At 34.7% G+C, this 27227-nt stretch overlaps 1 pseudogene; it reads right to left on the reverse strand.

Moving 5' to 3' along the window:
* Window positions 1-2940: 2940 nt before the first annotated feature.
* Window positions 2941-4453, reverse strand: LOC114027604 (annotated as a pseudogene).
* Between the last annotated feature and the right edge of the window lie 22774 nt (window positions 4454-27227).

Below are 27227 nucleotides of genomic sequence, written 5' to 3' on the forward strand. Positions count from 1 at the left end.
TACTTTTCTGATTCTGTTCATTTCACTTTGCATCAGTTCGTACAAGTCTTTCTAGGTTTTTCTGAAATTTGCCTGGCCATTATTTCTTATTGTACAATAGAATTCCATTACATTCATATACTGCAGCTTGTTTAGCCATTCCCCAACTGATGGGCATCCCCTCAATTTCTAATATTTTGCCACCACAAAAAGGGCTACTATAAATATTTTTGCACATGTAGGTCCTTTTCCCTTTTTTATGACCTCTTTGGGAAACAAACCTACTATTGGTACTGCTGGATCAAAGGGTATGCACAATTTGGTGGCCCTTGGGCATAATTCTAAATTGCTCTCCAAAATGATTGGATTAACACACAACTCCACCAACAGTGGATGGGTATCCTGATTTTCCTATATCTTTTGCAACATTTGTCATTTTTCTTTTTTTTCTCATATTAGTCAGTCTGATAGGTATGAAGTGTTACCTCAGAATTGTTTTAATTTGCATTTTTTTCTAATCAATAGTGATTTTGAACATTTTTTTCATATGCCTATAGATAGCTTTGATTTCTTCTCCTCAAAATTCCTGTTCATATCTTTTGACCCTTTTTCAGTTGGGGAATGGCTTGTATTCTTATAAATATGACTCAGTACTCTATTTTTAAGAAATGAGGCCTTTATCAGAGATGCTTGCTGTAAAGATTGTTTCCCATCTTTCTACTTTCCTTCTAATCTTGTTGCATTGGTTTTGTTTGTGCAAAAGCTTTTAAATTTAATGTAATCAAAATTATCTATTTTACATTTCATAATGTTTTCTGTCTTTTGTTTGGTAATGAATTCTTCCCTCCTCCATAGATCTGACAGATAGATTATTCCTTTCTCTTTTAATTTGCTTATGGTGCCACCCTTAAGGTCTAAATCATATACCCATTTTGATCTTATCTTGGTATATGGTGTGAGATGTTGGTCTATAACTAATTTGTACTTTATTGTTTTCTTTTTCCTAGCAGTTTTTGTAAATAGTGAGTTCTTATCCCAGAGGCTGGGGTTTTTAGATTTATCAAACATTTGGTTACTATGGTCCTTGACTACTGTATTGTGTGTACCTAATCTATTCCATGGATCCACCACTCTATTTCTTAGCCAATAACAGATAGTTTTGATGATTGATTACTGCCTTAGTTTGAGATCTGGTATTGCTAAGACATTTTTCTTTGTATTTTTTAAAATTAATAAACTTGATACTCTTGACCTTTTGTTCTTCCAGATGAATTTTCTTATTATTTTTTCTAGCTCTATCAAATAATTTTTTGGTAGTTTGATTGGTATGGCACTGAATAAGTAAATTACTTTAGGCAGAATTGTCATTTTTTATTATATTACTTACCCATGAACAATTGATATTTTTCTAATTTAGATCTAACTTTATTTGCATAAAAAATGCTTGGTAATTATGTTCATCTAGGTCCTGAGCAAGTATTTTATATTGCTTAAAGTTACTTTAAATGGAATTTCTTTTTCTATCTCTTGTTGCTATACTTTGCTGTTAAATGAATGTTGATGATTTATATGGGTTTATCTTATATCCTGCAACTTTGCTAAAGTTATTAATTATTTCAAGTAGTTTTTTGGTTGATTCTCTAGGGTTCTATAAGTATACCATCATATCATCTGCAAAGAGTGATACTTTTGTTTTCTCATTGCCTATTTCAGTTCCTTCAATTTCTTTTTCTTCTCTTATTGCAATAGCTAATATTTCTAGTACTATATTGAATAATAGTGGTGATAATGGGCATCCTTGCTTCACCCCTGATCTTATTGGGAAGGCTTCTAGCTTATTCCCATTACACATGATGCTTGCTGATGGTTTTAGATAGATAGTGCTTATCATTTTAAAGAATGCTCCTTTTATTCCTAAGCTCTCTAATGTTGTTAGTAGGAAAGTGGGTGCTGTATTTTGTTAAAAACTTTTTCAACATCTACTGAGAAAATCATATGATTTCTGTTGGTTTTGTTATTGATATGGTCAATTAAGTTGATAATTTTCCTAATATTGAACCAACCTTGTATTCCTGGTATTAATTCCACCTGGTCATAGTGTATAATCCTTTTGATGTATTGCTGTAATGAAGGCACTTACATTTTAATGGGGGAAAACAACATACAAAAGAGGGTCAGGTAGGGAGGAATGTCTCTGGTGAAAAGGCATGATTTTGAAGTCCAGGAAATGAGGAACAGAGGTAGGAAGAGAAAGAGGGCAAAGGGGCCTAAATCACTTTACAAAATGCATATTCTAGGAAGACCTCACTAATGGGAGAAGAGGGGAAGGCCTTGAAGAGTGATATTCCATGTTCAGCAAGCCACAAAGGTTGTAGGATTTTCCAGGGTATGGAGGCCTCAGTCACTGTGGGAAGTTGCTGGATTAAACAGCAATAGAGATATGAATAGGCCCAAGAGAATTTAAATGATCTCTAAGCAAATTCAGGGTCCTAGTTCTAGAAATCTACTTATTTATGTTTCATAATAAGCCACATGAATTAGGTAGGACTTATTTTACTTTCACCATCTTTCTCTCTCTCTTTCTCTCTCTCTCTCTCTCTCTCTCTCTCTCTCTCTCTCTCTCTCTCTCTCTCAGGCAGTTGGGGTTAAGTGACTTGCCCAGAGTCACACAGCAAGTGAGTATTATATGTCAGAGGCCAGATTTGAACCCAGGTCCTCCTGAATTCAGGGCTGGTGCTCTATCCACCTTGCTACCCCCATTTTCACCATTTCTCAAAAGAAGAAACTGATAGATTCTCAAAGAGGTTTATTGACTTGTTCAAAGTATCTAATTACAGATAAAGGACTAGGATCCTGGTTTCTTGCCTTTCAGCTTTTTGCTCTACCAAATGAAACTCCTGTTGTTTCACTATCCCATAGAGAAAAGGAAGAGATAGGCCTGATATAATTAGAATGAAATATTCAAGAAGCCTGAGATTTTCCTCTGCCTCCTAAGAAGCTACCCTGACCTTCAAAGTTTCCTTAGCCTCTGCCACCAAAGACCCCTTGGTGTATTCCTACATTCTCTTCCTTGGTTTCCTCCTCTGCCACCAAATATTCCTCAACCACCACAACAACCATGGCATCCAAAGGCACTGGGACTGACTCAGACCAGAGTTACTTTGTTCTCATCAGTCTTCCCATCTTCCATGGTCTCTTTAGCAGCTTCAGCATCTTCTGAGTTGAAATTCACAAATCTTAACCCTTTAAATAATCCTGGCTTCCTGGTGGTGACTATCCTCACACCAACATAACCATGAAATGACTATTTCAGTGTTTTTTCTTTGGCATCTTCAGACAGATCTTTGACAAACAAAGTTTTATAGGACTGGTTCTGCACTGCTTCATTAGTTATTTTATGTCCTTTTAACTCCAAACTGATGCTGTGCCTTGAATTTCCAAATTGTTACAAGAACTCAAACCTTCTTTTGCACCTTTAATAGAGGCAAATTCAATAAATGCTGCATGTACCCTTTAGGTTTGCTTGGGTTGTTTTGAGGCAGGCTGAGAGATGCTGCCTTTTAGACATTTTTGGCATACTTTCACCAGTGATACTGGATGTGAAGTTTTTCAATACAAGTGTATTTGAGTCCACTGACATTGCTCCCACTCCTGGAATTACCTTGTCTACCTCTTGAATTCTCTTGCCCTTTATGTTTCTCCCCTGTGAGACCAGCTAGCAACCTCTGTTCTTTGTTTCTCTTTGAAGACCTTGTTCATATCTGTTTCTTTCTTATTAAATGTAGGCAGTTCCTTTGGTTGTCCCATCTATCTTCTATAACATCTTCAAACACTTCCTTGACTTTCTCTTCAATCACTTTATTAGGTAGATTCTTGATGAAGAGTGTCTTTGTATCTCAGTCTTTCTTGTGTGTCTGTATTTTCTTTTCTTTTCTTTTTTCTTTTTCAAGCTTCACCTTATAGCCAGGACTTTTGAGTGACTGAAAGAATTCCAGGCTTTTTTCCATTTCTTTGGCTGATTCAAATTTCACGTAACCAGACTTCCTGGTAATCACTTTATATATCCCCAACTGCAAGATCATCTTTTTTTTTTCAAAAGAAGTTGATAATGCCAGTTTTTAGTTCAGAAGCAGTTGTGTTGAAGTTCAGGTTTCCGGCAAAGAGATTAAAATTTGTAGACACTTCAACTTCCAATTTTTGTTTCTTGGCGTTGGGGGTTTTCTGCTTGTCCATTTCCAGTTTTCTGTTTCCAGGTACTTCTTTGACTTTGACAGGCACTTACTCTTTTTCCTCTTCTTCTTCCTCAGACTTCTTGGCTTTTACAGGGACAGCTTTTGCAGGAGTAGGCTTTCCTTTTGCAGGTATGGTATCTATAGCTTCCTCTTCAGAGTTATCCTCATGTCATTCATCTTCTTTACTATTCTTTTCCTCCTCATCCTCTTCCTCAGTCTTCTTTAGATGAAACTACTCCCATTTCTGCCACTTTGAGTGGCACAAATTCTTCATCCTTATTTTCTTTGCTGATATCCTCTTCAGATTCACTGTCCTCTGTCTTGGCATTCTTCCCATTTTTTTACTCCTTTGACTAGGAAAACTACTACTTTCTTACTGGAAGTTATGATTGCTTTCTTTCCGGGTGTGGGAGTAATGATGACTGTTTTGGCTGGTGGTCCCTTCTGTGCTGAATTAGCCACATCCTTCTTGCCTTTTTTCTCACAACCTCTTTTCTGCTTCTTTCCTATTGAATTTCTGACATGTCCTCATCTTCACTGTCTTTTTCTTGATTTTTAGCAGCCTTCCTGAGCCACACCATGGTGGCAATGTATAACTACTGAAGGTCAGTATTAGTTACAGTGTAAAGTCTGATGGTGGTAGCAGGAGATCCTTCCTTGGGCAGTGTGTGTGCACGCGCGCACGCATGCGCACATGCACCTGCATGTGTGTGTAATTCATCAATTGGTAATATGCTGGATTCTATTTATCTCCAATATACTCCTCTCCATTGGCCTTTAGGTCACTTTCAATGTTTTTATTTTTTGGAGATGGTGATATTCTGTGATTTAAAATCATACAGTATTCCCATCAGAATATTCATGTTAAAAAGATTTTTCCCTCATTTGTAATGGATAACTTTACATTTGAACATACAATCTAGCCTACCTTCCTCTTCTTATTTAATTTTGTGTCTTATTTGTTGTCCATGGTTTCTCAAGGATATACTTGCTAATTGCTTAGATCATTTGCCTAAGGGTATTTTTTTTTAAATTTTTTAAAATTTTTTTAGCTAGGCAATGAGGCTAAGTGACTTGCGCAGGGTCACACAGCTAGTAAGTGTTATGTGTCTGAGGCCGAATTTGAACTCAGGTCCTCCTGAATCCAGGGCCGGTGCTCCACTCACTGTACCACCTAGCTGCCCCTGCCTAAGAGTATTTTAGAGACAAGAAAAATAATGATGTGGATTGACGTTTGCTATTGATGATATCTTCATTGTTGCAGCAACTTGGGAGTGATAATTATACATTTCATGAATTTTTTCCATATATTTGATATCTCTTCCTTTCTTAAGAAATATTGAAATTGAATCTCTGAGTACTTTCAAGATTGTGCTGCCAACAGAAAGAAAAATTTCTTCCAAGTGTACTTGGTTAGGTTAAGCTTTTCTTCCTTATTCTATCTTTTTAAAGGCTATTTTCTCTTCCTCATATAACATATTGGGGGCTGAGGTGTCAGAGGTCAAACATGGTGGCACTACTATAATTGATGATGTTGGTGAGAAAGCAGAATAGCCAGAGGGAGAGAAAGGAATTGCCTAAAACTCAGTGGGAAAGGAGAAACCAAATAGATAATCAGATTTAATTTGATAGCCTTTTGCTGATAATTGGGCTAGGAATACACATAAGAGAAAAAATAAATCAAGAATACATATAGCTCAGAATATGACATACATTTGTCTAAGCAGAATGGTCAATTCAATTGAGTTAATCCATGACTATCTATCTATCTATCTATCTATCTATCTATCTATCTATCTATCTATCTATCTATCTACCTATTTTGTGGATAAGCAGTGTAGATAGAGTGAGCTTGGCATAGAACTGAATAGGAAGAAAACAAACTAGATCCCATTTGGGAAACTGTGCAGCAAAACTCAATAATCAATAAACAAATCCACAGAAAGCTTGACTTGAGACCCAACTAAGCATGATTATTCCAAGAGCATTCAAAGCTGGCAGGAGTACAACAAATAGATGTAAAAGGGAACACATTTGTCAGCATTTCTCTAATAATTTATTTTCATCATCAGTGACAGAAGAACCACTACATTTGGACTCCAACAAATTAGTCTCTGATGTGCTATATGAGGAATCTGAAATGGCACTTAAGAAGATTAAGTTTGGAAGAGAAGGTGGACCCAAAGAAGCATAAACTAAGGAAATCTATGCTGGAGGTGACACAATCTTGAAAGCATTGAAAGAGCATTTTTAAGATAATACAAAGCAGGAAAGACCTTAGAAGAATGGAGAAAAATATGGATATTTTTATTATCCACTAAAAGGAATGGAGATGATATTAAAAGAGGCACAAAAGAAGTGGTACGTTTAGCTTTGGAGTCACAGAACCAAGCTTATATTGTGGCTTTGCCACTTACCACCTGTATGATGGTGGGCAAGTCACTTTAGCCTCTCTGGGTTTCAGTTTACACAAGTGTAAAATGAAGTTGAACTACAAGGTATCAAAGATACCTTCCAATTTTAAGTCTATGATTCTATGATCACTTTTAATACATACGTGTACTTAATCACATTTATAACATCTTTATAAGGATGATTTATATGTGCATTAAAGATTATCTTTGATTAAAAAAGGATAGACTTTCACAAGCAATTATTAAGAGCAGAACACAATTAAATTAAAGATGCAGAAAATGCAAGATCAATTTCCTTATTGAATATGAATTCAAAAATTTTTAAATAAAATACTAGCAAGGAGATTATAGCAATATATCACAAAGATCATACACTATGATCAGGTAGGATTTACATCAGAAGTGCAGGGCTAGTTCAATATTAGGAAAACTATCAGGCAATATAGTCACTGGGTTTCTATCCCAAAGAGATCAAAGAAAAAGGAAAAAGATCCATTTGTACAAAAAATATTTATAGTAGCTCTTTTTGTGGTGGCAAAGAATTGGAAATTGAAGGGATGCCCATTAATTGGGAAATGACTGAACATATTGTGGTATACAATTGTGATGGAATACTATTTTGTTTAAGAAATGACAAACAGGATGATGTAGTTTTCCAGAAGAAAAACCTAGGAAGACTTATATGAACTGATACAAAAGTGAAGTGAGCAGAATTGGAACACTCTACACAGTAATAGAAATATTGTAAGGATGATCAACTGTGAAAGACTTAGCTACTGTGATCATGGCAATGATCCAAGACATTCCTAAAGATGATGATGAAAAATGCTATTCACCTCCAGAGAGAGAATTGATGAACTCTGAATGCAGATTGAAGCATACTTTTTAAAAACTTTATTTTTGTTTTATTTTGATTGTATTTTCTTTTGCAACATGGCTAAGAACATGATTTCTCATATATAACTGACACAAAATTGCTTGCCTTCTCAAATAGGAGGAATGGGCAAGGAAGATGAGAATTAGGATCTCAAAATTTAAAAAAAATGATTGTTAAATTTTTTACATGTGATTGGGAAATATTTAATGAATAAATAAAAATAATTAAGTTGATTTCTCTAATTATTAGCTATGTAGAACTTATTATTTTTTTGATATGGCTATTGATATCTTGAATTTCTTCCTCTGAACACTGTCTTTTATTCACTTTGACCACTTATCAATAGGATATTGTCTATTATTCTTATAAATTTAAATCATTTCCCTATCTATCTTAGAAATTAGACCATTATCTGAGACTATTGCTACAAGCCTTCCTCCATTTACATTCTTATGTTCTATTTTTAGCTGTATTGATTTTGTTTGCACAAAAATGTAATTTTAATTTTGTATAATCAAAATTGTCCAACTTAACTTCAGTGATTCTCTCTATTTCTTTCCACCCATAAATCTGACATAATTTCTTCTTTGCTCCCCTAATTTGCTTGTGTCACTGTCTAAGTCATGTATCTATTTTGACCTTATCTTGATGTATAATGTGAGATGTTGGACTATACCTATGTTCTTTTTTTTTTTTTTAAATATTTTTAGTTTTCAACATTCACTTTTGTAAGATTTTGAATTCTAATTTTTCCCCTCTCCTTTTTCCCCCCTTCCCTAGATGGCATGAAATCTGGTATAGGCTATATATGTATGATCGTATTAAACATTTTTCCACATTAGTCATGTTGTGAAAAAAGAATCAGAACAAAAGGGAAAGGCCATGAGAAAGAAAAAAACAACAAAACAAGAGAAAATAGTATGCTTTGATTTGCATTCAGTAGTTTTTTCCCCTGGATGTAGATAACATTTTCCATCATGCGTCTTTTGGAACTATCTTAGATCATTGCATTGCTCAGAAGAACTAAATCTAACAAAGTCAGTCATTGCATAATGTTACTGTTACTGTGTACAGTGTTCTGGTTCTGTTCGCTTCACTTTGCATCAGTTCATACAAATCTTTCCAGATTTTTCTGAAATCCACCTGCTCATCATTTCCTATGGAACAATAGTATTCCATTTCATTCACATACTACAACTTGTTCAGCTATTCCCCAATTGATTGACATCTCCTCAATTTCTAATTCTTTGCCACCACAAAAAGAGCTGCTATAAATATTTTTGATTATACCAATTTTTTTTTACTGTACTGATTTCCAATTTTCCCCAAAATTTTTGTGAAATAGTGAGTTCTTATCCTAATAGCTGAGATCATTGGGTTAATTATATACTAGACTATTGTGTTCATTTGCTTTTGTATCTTGTGTATTTAGGATATTACAATGTTGAATCTCTATATTCCTCAACCAGTGCCAAACTGTTTTGGTGATTACTGTTGTATAGTATAGCTTGGGATCTCATACTTCCAGACCCTCTTACCACTTTTTCATTACTTACTTTGATATTCTTGACCTTTTCTTCCTTCAGATGAACACAATCATTGTTTGTTTTTTGGGCTTTTTTTTGGCTTTATAAAGTAATTCTTTTATAGTTTGGTTGGCATGACACTGAATAAACAAATTCATTTGGATAGTCTGATCATTTTTATTATATTCACTTGCCTATTTAAGAGCAATTAATATTCCCCTAATTATTGAGATTACTATTTCTGTAAAGAGTGCTTTGTAATTGTATTCATATAGTTCTTATGTATCTTGGCAGGTAGATTCCCAAAGATTTTATACTTTCTAGTTATTTTGAATGGAATTTCTCTTTGAATCTCTTCTTGCTGGGTTTTGTTGGAAATATACAGAAATGATGATGATTTGTGTGTATTTATTTTGTATTTTGCAACTTTTATAAGTTGTTAATTATTGCGATTATTTTTGTTGACTCCATAAGGTTCTCTAAGTAAACCATCATGCCATTTACATGTCCTTTTTGCCTATGTTTATTTCCTGAATTCTTTTTTCTTGTCTTGGTATTTTAATTAACCTTTATAGCACCATATCGCGGGTAATAATGGACATTCTTGCTTTATGCCCGATCATATTGGAAAAGCCTGCATCTTATCCCTATTACAGATTATGGTAAATCTTGGTTTTATATGGGTATTACTTATATGAAGTAGTAGATCTATTTATTCCTATGATTTCTAGTATTGTTGTTGAGTGCTTTATCTCATTAAAAGCTTTTTTTTTGTTGAGGCAATTGGGGTTAAGTGACTTGCCCAGGGTCACACAGATAGTAAGTGTTATGTGTCTGAGACCAAATTTGAACTCAGGTCCTCTTCAATCTAGGACCAGTGGTCTGCTTTTAATGCCCTGCATTAAAAGCTTTTTAATGCTTCTATTGATATGTTTTTGTTTTCTTGTCATTAATATATATGGTCAATGATATTTATAGTTTTTTTTAATAATGAAGCAACCCTAAGTTCCTGGCATAAATCCAGTCAATTCAATATTCCTTATGCATCAATATTCAATATGCTATTCAATAGGTATTAATTGTCTTTAGGGATATTGGTCTCCAGTTTTTTTTCTCTATTTTCACTTTCACTCATTTAGGTATCAATTTTTGTTATCAAATCACATTGTTATCAAATATAATCATATTTGCATCATAGATAAAATTTGCAAGGATTCCTTCTTTTCCAATTTTTTCAAACAATTTATATAATATTAGAATTATTTTTTCTTTAAGTGTTTGAAATGAATCATTTGTAAATTCAACTGGTAATTTTTTTTTACTTTGAGGGCTAATTTTTGACTGATTTAATTTCTTTTTTGTAACTAATTAATTTGATCCCCCTGTTTCTTGTTCTGTTATGTTGAGCATTTTATGTATTTATAGACATTCATATGTTTAATTTAGATCATAAGTTTTATTGGTACATTCTTGAGCAAAATAATTTCTAATAATTTCTTTTATATTTTCTTAACTTGTTGCAAATACACTTCTTTAATTTTTGATATTGGTAATTTGATTTTTCTTTTTAAAAATCAAAATAACTAATAGTTTATCCATTGATTTTTTAAAGCTCCAAGTTTTATTTATTAATTTTCTATGGGATTGTATTGCTTTTAATTTTTTTAATCTCTTCTTTGATTTTTAGAGTTTCTGTTTTTCTATTTAATTGGAGTTTTAAAATTTGTTGGTTTTCTATTTTTTTTAGTTGCATAATCAGTTATTGAGCCATTCTTTATCTTTTTTACTGATGAAAGTTTTTAGAGATTTAAATTTTCCTTTTTTGGCTGAATCCCAAAAATTTTAGCATATTTTCTAATTGTTACTTCTATGATTCATTCTTTTATCTACTCATTTTATACAATTAAGTCATTTAGTTCCTAATTTATTTTAATAGCTTCTTTAGTGGCCTTTGTGAATATAGTTTACATTGCATTATGGTCCTCAAAAGATGTGTTTAATATTTCTTCATTTGTCTATTCTTTTGTGAGATTTTTATGCTCTAATACATGTTTTTGTAAATGTGTCATACAAAGTTAAGAAATGTGTATGCTTCTTTTTATTCCAATTCAGTAGTCTCCAGAAGTCTGTCCTATCTGGCTTCTCTAAAATTCTATTCATGTCTTTAATGTATTTCTTGTTTATTTTTGTTTATATTTATCTAGGTCTAAAAAGGACTACATTAGAGTTGTACACTATTATAGTCTTACTGCCTTTCCCTATAACTCATTAAACTTTTCCTTTAAGTGTTTAGATGTTATACCAATTGGTAAATATTTATCTAATATTGATGTTAATTCAGTGTCTATAATACTTTTCCACAAAATGTAGTTTTGTTATTTATCTCTTATAATTGTCTATTTTTCTTCTTGCCTTTTCTGAGATCATGCTTTTCAGTCTTATCTTTTTTTTAAACTTTTCTGAATCATAATTGATTTTGCTCCAGTAACTTATTATAACTCTATGTTCATCTTTCTCTGTTTCAAGTGTATTTCTTATAAACCATATATTTACTTATTCTTCTTTCTAATCTATTTTGCTGTCTCCTGTTTTGTGAGTGAATACATCTTATTCACATTCATAGATATATTTATTAATTTTAAATTTTATCCATCATATTTTTTGATACTTCTCTTTCTCTTTTTTACCCCTCTCCCCCTATATAAAGAAGAAGAGTGTGGTAAGAGGGAAGAAAAGGACTGAATACCAGTGATGTAGATTTGGTATAATCTCCTTCTGCTCCCCTATCCCTCTCCTTTTGACCTTACTCAGTGTAGAATCACATGTTCTTGTTCTTTCTGTTCTTTTAAACTTCTCTTCAAGATCTACCTTTTTAGATTTTTGTTGTTGCTTAGGACTAATCTATTTCTTAATTTACTATTTATTTTATCCCCTTATTCTTTTTTCCTCTTTTCTCCTGTTTTTCTGTTGAGTGAAATATATTTCTGCACCCAATTGTATGTCTCTGTGTGATTTCTTCTTTTGACCAATGCTGATAAGAGTGAGATTTAAATGTTACCCACTTCATCCTCTTCATCCTTACTTATATTGACTTCTACTTGCACATTCTCATAGTCATTTCCCCTCACCTTTCCTGTCCCTTTACTCTTCTAGATTATTTCTCTTTCCTTTCCTTCATATCCATCTTTTAAAATTATCAAAACATAATAATGCCACTACCAGGCAGTCTCTCCAATTAGACTCCTGATAATGATAAGACTCTGAGGGAACATGTGCACCATTTCTCCATATCAGAATATGAACAGTTTATCCTTATTATCCTGTGATTGTTTGTTCATCTGTACCTTTTTTTATTTCTCTTGATTTCTGTGTTTGTATTTTAAAATGTCCATGTAACTCTCTTTTTAAAATCAGGAATGCTTGGAAGTTCTCTGTTTCATTAAAGATCCATTTTTTTCCACCTGTAGGATTATACTCAGTTTTGCTGGATAATTTGTTCTTAGTTTTAGGCCTATATCTTTTGCCTTCTGGAATTTTGTGTTCCAAAGTCTCTGCCTCTTCATAGTTGTGGCTAATAAATCCTGTGTGATCCTGACTGTTTCTCCTTGGTATTTTCTGGTTACATGCAGCATCTTTTCTTTGACCAGGAAGCTTTGAATTTTTGCTATAATATTCCTAGGGGTTTTTATTTTGAGTTTGCTTTCCAGAGGTGTCCAATGTAATCTTTTTATTTCCTCTTTACCCCCAAGTTCTAAGAAATCAAATTTTCTTTCATGACTTCTTGATATGTGATATCTAGACTCCTTTTTTTTCATGGATTTCAAGTAGTCCAATAATTCTCAAATATCTTTCTTTTTTTCAGGTCCATTGTTTTTGCTAAGAGAAATCATGCTTTTCCCCCTATTTTTTCAGTTTTTTGACTTTGTTTTAGTATTCATTGCTATTTCATGAAGTCATTATTTTCTTTTAGGTCCATTCTAATTTTCAGAAATTTTGGTGCTTGTAAAAGTTTTTTGTGCCCTTTGTGCAAAACTTTTAATTCTCTTTCTAAATCTTTCTTCAATACCTCTCATTTCTTTTCTACTTCCCCTCTAGCACTCTCATTTCATTTATAAAAACTTCAAAAATCACTTTAAAAATCTTTGTTTCCTCTCTTTCAGGAATTCTAGTTGAACTTTTGTCTTTTCCTTGAGGTTTGCTTGTAAATCTTTTGAAATCATTCCATTCTTTTTTGTTGTTGTTGCAAGTGTCCTTGTCATTGTAATAGCTTTTAGTAGAGGGATTTTTTTTCTCATTCTGTCCTATTTCTTGACTTTGGACTTCATCTTATAGCCAGCTTCTGTATGGAGAGAATATCTCAGCTGAGCTTCTATACATTATGGTCCTCTGACTTTGGGGGAATGTTTAGTGTTATATTATTCTAATATCTCAAGGACAGCTCAGGCTGGGGACTTAAAAGCTTTCAGTGTTTTCAAAATGGTCTGATCATGGGCAAAGTCTGATCACTGACCTTGTAGTCTGAGGTCTTGGCATTCCTGACATGAGTTTGGGTTTGAACCACATGCCTGTAGACTTGCCACTGGTTGGAGTTCTGTTAAACTGCTGCCAGACTCGGCCACTATAAGCTAGTTGGAAAGCTCTGATGGCTCACAGTAACTGAACTATAGTCTTCCCTTTGGTCTAGGATTCCTACAGTGGTTATTTCTTCAAAAAACTTCAGATTATGCTACATGCTGTAACTGAGACCCCATTCTACTCTTGGAGTCAGAGCCATATAGCTATTGTTTTCTTCTAAATGTGCTCCCTGCTCAGTGCATAGCCTAGAGTTCATGATTATTCCTTACCTGGAACACTACCTCTAAGCACAGGTCCTCTCCTCAGTCCATCTTGGATCTATGACTTAGAACCAAGTAGTGTGTGATAGAGCTGCCTATTGGCACCTCTTTCTGAAACCTGAACAGTCAGGCATGTGTGTGTGTGTGTGTGTATGTATGTGTTGGCAATCCCTTCTTGCCTCAGTGCATGGTCTTGGCCCTCTTTCAAATCCTTTTTGGAATGCTTAGTGCAGCCATTTCTGATTAGACTTTGTCCCTAGTGGTAGAAAAATAATTCACTGTTTTTTCTTGGATTTCCTAGTCAAGAATGTTTATTTTCTAGGTATGTGTGGAGGGCTGTGGAGAAGAACTTGGCTGTGCTTTTTGTTACTCTGCCATTTTGACTCTCTTATTTTTGTTAATTTTATGCAACTCCTTGGTAAATGTAACTACCAAGTTAAATGTTCAATCACATTCTAATTATTAATGAGGCAACCCCCCCCACTAAACATAAACAAAAAAAAGGTACAGGTTATGTGTCTTCCTCAAAGATATACATCACGATCATGGGGGATACTTGGTCAGGGTCCAGGTGGAAGACTAATTCCTTGTGTATGGTGAAGATATATAGATGCTGCCATTTGTGGATGATATTGAACTGACTACATCAAATCCTCTATGTAATGGACCTTTTCCAGTGAAATCTGTAATTACTAATCAAAAGAAATTAGTCTAGCTATCCATATAGGAAAGGTCAAATGGATGAAAAAATGTCTATTATTTTGACTATGAATACTTTGATCTTTAAATTAGCTTTTCAAGATAAGTATTTTTCAGTCATCTAATATATTCAAAGTGCTGTGCCTTATAAGGACACACTATTTAGTTCTTTAAAAAATGAGAAAATTTAAAGAAACACACACAATATGACAAACTGCTTTGATGGATGTCTTAGAAACCTAATTCAAATGTTTAAATGAAGACACATTATAAAAGAATAAGAGACAATTATTATAAAAGAATAAGAGACAATTATTGTAATAGAATAAAAGAAACAATTGTAAAAGAATAAAAAATGAACTTGGGTTTGGAAATGTCTTTGGATTCTAGTTATTAGCTAATTAGCATTGAACTGTCTTCAAAAGTCTTTCCCATCAATAAAATTAGGGAAAGCAGTTTATCATAGTGACTCATCATCTGGCAAACATTTAGATCTTTGAACAATTCAATAGAAAATCCAGCTAAGACCACAAAGGATTTTTTCTCTCAAAGTAAAATTCTTCTGTTTTAATTAATCTAGGATAATGTTTTCTTGTTGGGGACCTGGAAAATATCCTGTTTTTCTTAGTAAGGTCCAAAAAATCCTCACTCCTAGATAAACTATTTACAGATACATCTGAAATCATTTAAAAACAGTGAGAAGTGATGGGAGGAAATAGGAATTTTATTTTGGGGCTGTTGCTACTGTCAGCCCCATGGATACAAGCAGAAAAGAAAAGAAACAATGCAAGGACAAAGTCATTTACAATTTAAGAGCTTAAAAGGTACAGATGCCAATTTGGCTTTACTTTACAAGTCACAATGTCTTCTTAATAATTTATTTATTTTAAAACTCCCTTATAATGGAAAATAAATGCAATTTAGGCAGAAAATAAAGTCAATGAAAAGTAGCATGGGAAAACTTGTAAAAATTCTTAGGGCATTTTATTTAGTATTAGTACTTTGGCCTTTTTGACTCTCCTTTGAAGTGTCTTAGTGTTTTTTTTTTTTTGAAGGCAGGCACCCCTATTAGAATCTCTCATGACATGTTACATCTTCTGTACAGTCCACATAGAACAATAGACAAGAAAATGAACAGAAAAATGAAGGTATTTGGATTTCTCTTTTTTATGGGTGGGGGGCAGTGGTGGTGTGACAGTAACTATGAGAAAATCTGTGGCTCTAAATGAAAAATAAAAGTAGAGAATTTCATTTAAAAGTCAATCATTTGGTAAGTGAACAAGTATTTATTAAATGCTTACTATGTGCCAGTAGTGGAGACACAAAGTGCTAAGTACTGGAGATATAAAGGCGAACACAGTCCCTAGTCTCATGGAGCTCACATTCTAATGGGAGAAACAACAATGCAAAAAATGCAGAAGCAAAATGTGTGCAGTATAAGTGGAAGACACTAGTGGAAATATGGATTGACAATCAGAAAAGGCCTTCTGCCATGACAGATAATTAAGTTTGGCATTATGTGGACAATCAGCTACTAATTGATGGACTTCAATTTCTTTTCATTAGATAGTATTTCTTAATGGCCTGTAAGAACTCAGTTGTTATGCTCAAATTAAGGAGAATTCAAAGAAGTATGACAGGAGAAGAGTAAGAATGCTCTGCTAGTATTCTAATGATGTCAGAAGAAATTGAGGAAAGACTAATTCATTAGATAAATTATCTGTAGTGAGCTAGTGGGAGGACATAGACAGGATGCACTGGAAGGACAGGAATAGAAGGATCACAATCTGTACCTTGAGAGAGAATTTCAAATTGATGCCCAAAGTCACATAGGTAGGAAATAGGGATTTGAGCCCCTATCCACTGATGCAAAATCCAGTGCTATGCCACTAAAATGAGCTAAAACTTTAGGTTAGAAAGGAGTGCTGGTTTTATTTAGGGGAATTAACAAGTTACAATAAGTCATTCAGTCAGTCAGTAAGCATTTATTAAGTACATGTTATGTGCCAGGTTCTGTGCTAAGTGTTGAGGATTCAAAAGCAAAAACCATGCAATTAGCAGCAATGTTGGGGCACAGCAAAGGCCTCCTACAGAAGGTGGGATTTAATGGGAGCCTTGAAGGAAGTCAAGGAAGCTAGGAGTCGTGGAAGAAAAGCATTCCAGGCATGGGAGATAGCCTGAGAAAAGTCTTGAAGATAAGAGATGGAGTCATATATATGAGGAGCTGCAAATAGGCCCCTTAGTTGGATTGTAGAGTTCATGGAGTGGAATAAAGCCTGAGAAGACTAGAAAGATAAGAAGGACCCAGGTGATGAAGGGCTTTAAATTGTAAAGAGAGGATTTTCTATTGGATCCTAGAGTTAATATGGAGCCCCTAGGGTTTATTAAGAAGGGGATCCCATGTCAGATCTACACGTGCAACTGTGCTTATTGAATCCAGTGCAAATTAATACATTGGGCCCTCACTTGTAGAGCTATTTATTTCTCGATTAACTTTCTATCACACTACCCATAACTTCAATTCCAAACAAACATTCTCTTTTCAAGGCCCTTATTGTACCTCTTTCCTACTTCCTCTCACAAGAGGACCCTCATTTAAATTTTGTCTCATCTACTGTGAGCTCTCTTCTATTCAATATCAAATTTCTTTATAATGTTTGATGTTATTTCCTTTTTATCCCTAGTCTCAGACAAAGGAATGGCCATCTTCCTCATAAAGGACAATCCATCTACTTGTGACATAAAATACTACCCTCTCCAATTTCCTCCAGAATCCTGACTCTTCAACCTTTTTCTCTTTTTTACTTCCAGTTCCTTATCCATTTTTTCTCATCTGATGCCTATAAAAGTGCCCAGATCCCCCACATCCTTTAAAAATAACCCTTCACTTCTACCTGATATTCCCAGGAGTTTTTATTTATTATATTATATCTATTCTCCCTTTCATCCCAAAATTTCTAAAAAGGATTGCCTACACCTACTGTCTCCATCATACTTTCTTTTCAACCACATTGCCATCTGGCTTCCAACTGTACTATATGCTCAAAACTGCTATTCCCAAAGAAGGAAAAAAGGGGTAGGCAAAAAATCAAGTTGATGAACTTTTGTTCAGTATGAAAGAGCCTTTATTCAGGGTTACAAATAATATTTTCACTGATAAATTAGATGACCTTTTCTCAATTCTCAATTGCTTTTGAACTCTCTGAAGCTTTTGACATGGTTGAACAGCTTCTCTTCATGGTTATACTATACTCCATTTGGCTTCTTCAATATTGTTCTGTTTTGGTTCTCCTCCTACATGTCTATACTTTGTTAGTCCTGATTTTTTATTCTTATCCATCTATTATCAAATAAGTGATGCTGTCCATCAATATCCGTTTATAGACTCTCATTTCCTTTCTATGGTAACTCCTTTGCTCAGCTTGTTAGCTTCCATGGATTCAATTTTGCATATGGTGAATTTGGGATTCTTGTGTGAGATCCAGGTGAGGCCCAGCAGCAAAGTACTGATGTGAAATGCAGCATTGATTGTAGGACTCTGTCATCTCTAGGTCTATGTCTACTTTTCTTTTTCTCTCTCTCTCCATTCCATACATATACACATATGTGTGTGCATGCATATATATGGCATATATGCATATATGATGGCATATAATCATATGTGTCTATATGTATATATCTACATAGATGACTATATAGGAATATAAATTACTTTATACACAAGTATGTAAGCATATACACACATTTACAAGTATATATGTATGATATATCCACACAGGTGACTATACATATATCTTAGAAATACATATATACTTAAATATACATATAGTTACCCAAATATCTTTATGTATCTGTATAGATAAATAATACATATGCATATACATACACACATATTATATGCATTTATAGAGATGTGTTTGTATTTTAGATAATATATAATTTTATATATATGTAATACGTATATGATATTACCTATGTATGTGATATAAATGTATAATAGGTATCTATTATACAGTCCTAATCCCAATCCTGAGTCTTATACCAGCATGTCTACTGGACATCACCTGCATGTCTCATCAGAATTACAAATTAAACATATTCAAAATGGAACCAATTTTCTTTCCCACGAAATGCACCCCTACTCTGAGCTTCTCTGTTTCTATTGAATGCACATCCTTCCTTTCCATCACTCAGGTTCAACGCTTTAGACCTAACTCTGACTCTTTCTACTCCCTATATCCCCATATCTAATCAATTGGCATATCTTATGCATTCTACTTTCACAAAATCTTTCATTCATCTTCTTTGCTCCATCAAAATTTATATCAATATTACCTATTTATCTATTACCATTAACCTAACTCAAGCATTGGGATGGGTTAGCTGGGATAATCTCTTACCTGGATTATTACCATAGTATCCCAATTTTTTCCTTTTTTCCTATTTCTTACCTTTCCAACTTTCTAGTTTCAGAATGAATTTGAGAATGAATATTAAAGGTTGGAGAATAGAATGGATTCTGGCAATTAAGTAGTTTTAAAGTCTTGGAAGCAGGGGTAGCTAGGTTGCTCAGTGGATAGAACACCAGCTTGGGAGTCAGGAAGACTTCCTTTCAAATTCATCCTCAGACACTTACTAGCTGTATGACCCTGGCAAGCCATTTAACCCAGATTGCCTTAAAAAAAGTATTGGGAACAATATAGCTGTCTGTCTGTCTGTCTGTATGCATGTGTATGTGCTTTTATGTGCATACCTAAATGTCACACAGACACATCCATAGAAGTTCCTGAGTCAAACCAACTTTAGGAATTAACCAACTCAAAAGATCAGGACCATTTGGAACAACAGCCACTCCAGCCAGATTTTAAATGCCTGAATCTGATTATGCGCTGAGACAAGCAAACACAGATGCTAATCTGAACCTAATCTCTGTAGGAGTGAGAGCACGATCAGCAACCTGAGAAGGAAAAGGCAGTGCAGCATAGCAAAAAGAGTGCTGGCCTAGCAATCAGGAGACCCGAGATCTGGGAATGGCCTTACAATGAACAACCTGTTATCTGGGACAAGCTATACAGTCCTTCAGTACTTTAGTTTCCATAATATGTAGAATGAAAGGTTGGACAAGATGATCTCCAGCTTTTCTTCCAACTCTAAAAATACTTCAGTGGAATATTTCTATCTGCCCATCTGCTCTCTTAGCTGAAAACCATAGAATAAAATAACCTCTTTAATGTAAAACCCACACAAATAGACTACCTCTTTAATTTGTTCTATAAACCCCTTGAGAATACATGTGGTTTGATTTAGGCAGTAATTGTGTTCCTGCATAGTTCTGCGTAAATCAAACTTTTGTAAATTGAATCATATTTTAAACACAAAAGATTTCTTTTTAAAGGAACCCTGCAGTGAAATCTTTTGTCAAGTGAATACTACTTTAGTGATCATAATAACACCCCTTAAGAAAGCTGTTTAGTAATTCTGAATTATGGCACTATTTATTGAGTCTTCTTAAGTCTGGGCCACAACTATATAGATATTCAAATATATGGTTGAGGGTTTCACTTGAAGACATGATGGGACCTGGAGTCCCTTTTGGAAGTTAAATCTCGGAATTTTATTAAGGATGGAGGTAAATCTTTAAAAACAAGCATATCAAAGTTTCAATAGCAGAATGGGTAAAATTCTGGTAGCTTCTCTGGCTATTGTTTATAGCCAATTCTATGAGACTGGGATAAATTTCTAGGTCCAAACACAGTGACTGAGGAGGAGCAATATGTCAGAATGGAAAAAGAACACTGACTCTAGGGTCAGGAGACCTGGTTCCTCAGATTAGAGGATGTGATCTAGAGCTGGAAGGGAACAAATCCCATCTCAGTATTATGAATGAATGAATGAAAAACATTTGTTAGTTGCTTAGAATGTGCTAAATTCTGTTTTAAGTTCTGGGGATAAAAATAGATAAAGCAAGATGTTCCCTGCTCTCAAGGAGTTTACACTCTCAATGGAAGAGATAACAATGAAAGAAAATTTAGCTACAGGGCATATGAAAAGGCCCAGAAATCCTAAGCGTTCAGGAGTGAGGCAGATGAAAAGGCCTAAGGGGCTTTAGATGAAAACATAAGGAGGTTAGATGATAGAGCTGAGGGATGTCAGGGCAGAGGCAGATGTAATCCCCTGGAAGACCGTGGCAAGGCAGATAGTGACACCTGATGGTCTTCCATTATCATCAGAAGGAATAAAGTTATTTTTGATTCTCACCTCATCCAAGACATACTATTGAGCAGTAGGAATACAGAGCAGCTAGGTGGTACAGTGGATAGAGTACCAGACCTAGGATCAAGAAGACCTGAGTTCAAATCTGACCTCAGATACTTACAAGTCTTTGCTTTAGTTTTTTTTTTTTTTTCATTTATAAAATGAGCTGGAGAAGAAAATGGCAAACCGCTCCAATATCTTTGCCAGGAAAACCCCAGATGGGGTCACAGAGTTAGACACTACTCAACAGCAACAATAGGAGTAAATGAGAGAACAAAATGAGAACGCTTCCCAGGTTGTCCCAACTGAATTCTAAAATAATCCAGGACTTGGGAAGAGGTGGAGGGAGGAAGGCCAGAGATTTGGGGTCACACTTGTCAGGCATGTTGGAGAGAAAATAAGTAGAAACTCTATTGAGTAGTCTGAACTATAGTCAAATAGGAACTCAATCAAATCAGCTCAGAAATAGTTTAGCCTACTATCTTGTGGGAGAACTTAAAGAGTCCCAAATTAGAAAAAGAACACATAGATATATAATCTAGATCTATATATTTTTTATATATTTGGTAATGTAGAGTGATGTACTGAATTTAGAAAAAATGTTGATTGAGATGGACTGTTTTATTTTCATCTTTGTATCTCCATTGCTTAGCACAGTGAATGGCACATGGTAGGTGCTTAATAAATGCTTGTTGAATTGAACCAAATTTGTTTCTCTCTGAAGGATTGACATAGACCACTAGCCAATGCAAAAAGCCACACAATGAGCAGTGTCAATTCATGCATTTTGATGCTGTAGTTATAATGCAAAAAAGAGCCTTTCTGTATGTGGGTGCTATCTAGAAAGGTTTGACCTCTTTGGTGATACTTGTTAAAGTGGCAATGTTAATAAAAATATTCTTGAAAATGAAAATCAAAGATATATATTTAGAAGTTGGATGCACATTTTTTGTTTATTATTTCATGGCATTTTCTCAACCTAGTCATTTGCTGCCATAAGGCTTCTGGAGAGACCTAGAAGTTATTTATCATATTCCATCTTTATGTTTTTATTTTCAAGTATTTAGATCACTGGAGGAATTACCTCTCCTTTATTCCTTACTAACTAACATGAAGGCTCCAAATTGGTTACCACTAGCAAACATTTCTTTTGAAAAATAACCTCTAGACACCTTCTCTTTACAACTATTCAATTCATTAAGGCTGTACAATCAAAATAGTGTCCAAGGTATATCTATTGAAAGAGCTGGTAACTCAGGGCTATTGAGTTGCAAATCCAGTACTACCATAAACCTGTTTGTTGCCACTGGGCGAATCACAATCTTGCAATGACTCATTATCCTTATCCATAAAATGGAAATTGTAATGCTAATAGTCCTCATAAGTAGTTCCAAAGATGAGTGAAATGTGGTAGTTAAGGACCATAAATTCATCAAATGATGTGCCAAAGCCCATCCAAAAGATCACAGATTAAGATATGGAAGAAATCTTAGAAATCATCTAGTATTTGTAGTCTAATCTCTTTCTTTTAAAAATAGATGAGGAAACTAAGGCGTAGAGAGGTCAAGTGACTTGCCTAAGGCCACATAGCCAGTAAATGACAGAAAGTATGACTCCAAATTCCAGTGCAGTATCCTCTGACTCCAAATCCAGCTCTCTTCACACTGTGCTTTTCTGTTTCTCATGTGAAGTGGATTTATAAGGCAATAACTCTAAGAAACACAACTATTTTCACTACATTGGGATGTCATTCACCACCTTCAGTTCTAATCAATGCAAAAAATGTGTTACTAGTTTGTTGTTTCAAGGAGTACTTATGTAATTCTTTTTTGTGCACTGCAATACATTGCCTTCACTTCAACATCAAAATTGGTTTACTGAGTACTGCAGCAGGACATGAAAACAGGAGGCTTTATTAGTTCATTGACAATTCAGTTTGAAAGACATCATTTAAAACCTTATGCTGCTGTCTGGGAATTCACTGATAAAAAATGATACTCTCTTTGCCCTTAAGGAACTTAGTTTGGTAACTTAAAGTCTTGAGAGAAATCTCTGGTCTGAACCAGAACTTATAACAATTGGGATTCTCTCTAGGTCTGAGAAAAGGATCCTCTCCATCTGCTTACTTTCTTGTCTGTCTCCAGCTACTGAAAAGACCATTCCCTCCATTGACCTCACTGGATTTTCACATTCTTCCTTCATTCTCAGGGTTCTGTGTCATACCCCTCTCCAATGTCCTATTGGGATAGATTGTTATCTAGCCTGGGGACCCACATTACAGAAAATGACTAGGATCAACGTGGAAAGAGGGCATCTGGCATGGAGAGTCCTTCCCCCTTAGGCTCTAGATTGGTCATGAATCTGTGCACCAAGCAATATTTCCTGAGTTTCTGCTTTGAGAAGACAGCATGGTATAGTACATCAAGTATTGGATTTGGCATCAGAAGACCTGGGTTTGAATTGCCATTACTGTTGGGCTTGGATTAAGGAAGATCCAAATTCAAATCCTGTCTTAGACACTTACTCATTATGTGATCCTAGTCCCTTAACTTTTCCAGCCCCAGTTTCCTCATTTTTCAAATGATGAGGTTGGATTCAATGGCTTCTACAATCTAGCTCTAAGCCTAGCATCCTGTAACTTAACTATCTGTACAACCCTTGACAAACCACTCAACCTCTCTAGGTTTTAGTTTCTTCTGAAGGTTTGGACTAGATGATCTCCAGTATCCTTTATAACCTTATACCCTATTATCCCATAGTTAAGCCTCTTTGGAATGCTCTATGATTATTATAGGCTGCTTTCAGGGACCCAATACCTCCCTAATCTAATGTATAGAAGTTTTGAATTCAGGTAGTGCTGGCAAAAAAACCATGGAGGTTTTTTGCAACTCTAGAACTTCCATGTGCTCCCTGAATTATCATTCTCATGGATGGATTCAGAGAGGCTTAATTTGGAGCTTCTGTGGTGCATTACATTGGAAAAGATAGTCTAAGGAAGAAACAGTGGCAGTTCTGCAGTTTTTTCATTAAATTTATAAGATATATGGTATGTCTTGGAACTTACACTATTCACCTTTATAACTGCAAATGATTCTGAGAAACATTCTACAAAATTGTATTTTCTGAAATGGAGGACCTAAGGAACCGTCTGAAAAGGTCAGTGGTATTATTGCTGCATCTCATAGTATTTATACATCACATATAGCAATGATTTCAATAAAGACTTAGAATATTAGAATGCATATGAATTGCCCAATTTTTGTTAAGAGAGTCATGCTGGCTCAGTATACCATGACATGATTTCAGGATGGCCTGGATTGTCTTCTAGGAAGGAAGTCCTTCATACTATATTACAAGTAATAGTAGAATTCCATGGAAGAGGAAGATAAGAAAATACTGCTTTCATTTATCTAGTGGGACTTTTCCAATGTGAGGACAGATAGTCCACAAGAGATTTCTGGAATGTCAATCATTTTCTTTTCTTCCCTCCCCCGGCCCACTTAACAGTATTTTATTTTATTTTCCAATTGCATGTAAAGATAGTTTTCAACATTCATTTTTATAAGATTTTGAGTTTCAAATTTTTCTCCATCATTTCTTTCCTTTTCCCTCCCCAAGATGGCAAACAACCTGATACAGGTTATACATATATATATTTCTACATTAGTCATGTTGTCAAAGAAGAATCAGCACAAAAGGGAAAAATCACGAGAAAGAAAAAACAAAAAACAAAAAAAAATGAAAATAGTATGCTTCAGTCTGCATTCAAACTCCTTAATTCTTTCTCTGGATGTGGATAGCATTTGGAATGTCAATCACTTTCAATGGCTTATGGAGAAAGGAGCAGGTGATATGAACTCATGGTAGCCACTTGTCTATTTGGATGATTCATTCTTTTTTGGAAGACATTGGAAGAATATGAGGAAAAGTTATTGAAAGTACTAGAATGTGGGTACTAACCCAACACTATTGATTAGGTCATAGATACAGAGCTGGAAGAGACCTTGGAGGTCATTGGATTCAACCCCTTCATTTAAAAATGAAGAAACTGATCACCAAAGAGGATTGAGGGACTTGCTCATGGTCATCCAGTTAGTAATTAAAGTACCTGAAGTAAGATTTGAACCCACATCTTAACTCCTATGCTAGTGCTTTAATACTATGCTAAACTGCCTCTCAGGATGATGCGTTGATTTTGTACAATTTCTGTCATAGGAGTGAGTACTGACTGAGAATATGGAAGTGCTTGTTACTTGGCCACATCGAAAGAATTATCATAACTTTACCATTTGGTTGGTGCTATCAGATTTGTGAAAAATTATACCATCATTACAAAACTTCAGCGATCTGAGTCATTGGGTATGCTGTTGTGAGAAATTGCAAATAGAAGGGCAGAAGAGAGATTTAAAAATGGTATCCCAGTCAGAGAGAGCAGCATGGACTTTATCACTAGATACCCTTTGGAGACTTCTCAGATAAGAAACATGACAAGGACATCAAATAATTAATTGATTCATGAATGTACTTGTATTAGATTTCACTAATCTAAGTGAACCTTATATGTTGTACACTGATGACAGCCTGGATGGCCTAAAGGCTTTTTTGTACCAGGAAAGCCACTGCTACAATAAATCTGCAGATGGGAAATTAGTCACTTTGAGTCCTATTATTCCATCCAGACATCGGGGTTTTGGCATTGAATTGAACCATGACTGAAAATTGATTCTAGGACAATTTCTGTAATGGATGGACAACAACTCTTTCACATAGTATGTCTACATTCTAAAAATTCAATTACATTTGAATTCAGCAATAATTCAATTATTAGGTGTCCTCCATATGCAAGGAACTGTATTGGGGATACAAAAATAAAAATTAAAACAGTTCTTTCTCTTAAATACTTTATATTCAACAAATACCAAGGTAATTGCTACCAGTTCTGTACTAAGATGTGTAACTATTCTGGTCAGTTGAGGTCAGTGTATATTATAAGTCAGAAGTCATCATGTAGGCATAGATTTGATGTCCTATAGGTCCCATGTCAACAAATCCCATGCTCATCGTGATTGCTGAATCATTTGCACAAAAGGAGTAAAGGCAATCTGTGACTCAAAGGGATCAAGGCTCTAAGGAAAGAAAATCTAGTAGAGTCTGGGATTTCTGTGAGTAGTATATCATCTCTGAGTGTAAACTATATAGACATAAGCTAATCTTCTGTACTGAGATTGAACAGGGATGACTGGCAGTGGATTTAATTGCAGTATGAACTCATACAAGCTGTGATGCTGTCCAGGGAGAGGAGATATGATCATTAAAAAACTGAGCCTGACTTACCTGGTCAAATGACTGTTATCTGAGTCATAAAAACTGAAACTCATTAATTGATTATCATAAGAGTAAGAAATCTCATTCTATTTTACAACAAGTGTCTCTGATAAAGGCCTCATTTTAAAATATAAAGAGAACTAAGTCAAATTTATAAGAATACAAATCATTTCCCAATTGATAAATGGTCAAAGGATGTGAACAGGCAGTTTTCAGATGAAGAAATTAAAGCTATCTATAGTCATATGAAAAAATGCTCTAAATCAGTATTGATTAGAGAAATGTAAATCTGAGGTACCACATCACACCAACAGATTGGCCAACATGACAAAACAGGAAAATGATAAATGTTGGAGAAGATGTGGGAAAATTGGAACACTAATACATTGTTGGTGGAGTTGTGAACTGATCCAATCATTTTGGAGAACAATTTGGAGCTATACCCAAAGGGCTATCAAATTGTTCATACCCTTTGACCCAGCAATACCACTTCTAGTACTGTATCTCAAAGAGATCATAAAAATGGGAAAAGGACCCACATGTACAAAAATATTTGTAGCAACTCTTTCTGTGGTGGCAAAGAATTAGAAATTGAGGGGATGCCCATGAAATGGGGAATGGCTGAACTGGTTTTGGTATATGAATGTAATAGAATACTATTGTGCTATAAGAAATGATGAGCAAACAGACCAGAAAAAATCTGGAAAAACTTGTATGGACTGATGCTGAGTGAAGTGAGCAGAACCAGGACAACATTATGCACAGTAATAGCCACATTGTATGATGACTAACTTTGATAGACTTAGCCCTTCTCAGCAATGCAAGGATCTAAGACACCTCCAAAAGTCTCATGATGGAAAATGCTATCCACATCTAGAGAAAGAACTATAGAGTTTGAATGCAGATTGAAACATACTATTTGCTCTTTTTTTCCTTCTGTTTTGTTTTGTTTTGTTTCTTCTTTCTTATGGTTTCTCCTAATGGTTCTAATTCTTCTTTACAACACAAGTAATATGAAAATATGTTGAATAGGAATGCATATGTAGAGCCTATATCAGATTGCATGCCCTCTTGGGGAAGGAGAT

Source organism: Vombatus ursinus, unplaced genomic scaffold, assembly GCF_900497805.2.
Source record: "Vombatus ursinus unplaced genomic scaffold, bare-nosed wombat genome assembly UNPS02014863.1, whole genome shotgun sequence".
NCBI lineage: Eukaryota > Metazoa > Chordata > Mammalia > Diprotodontia > Vombatidae > Vombatus > Vombatus ursinus.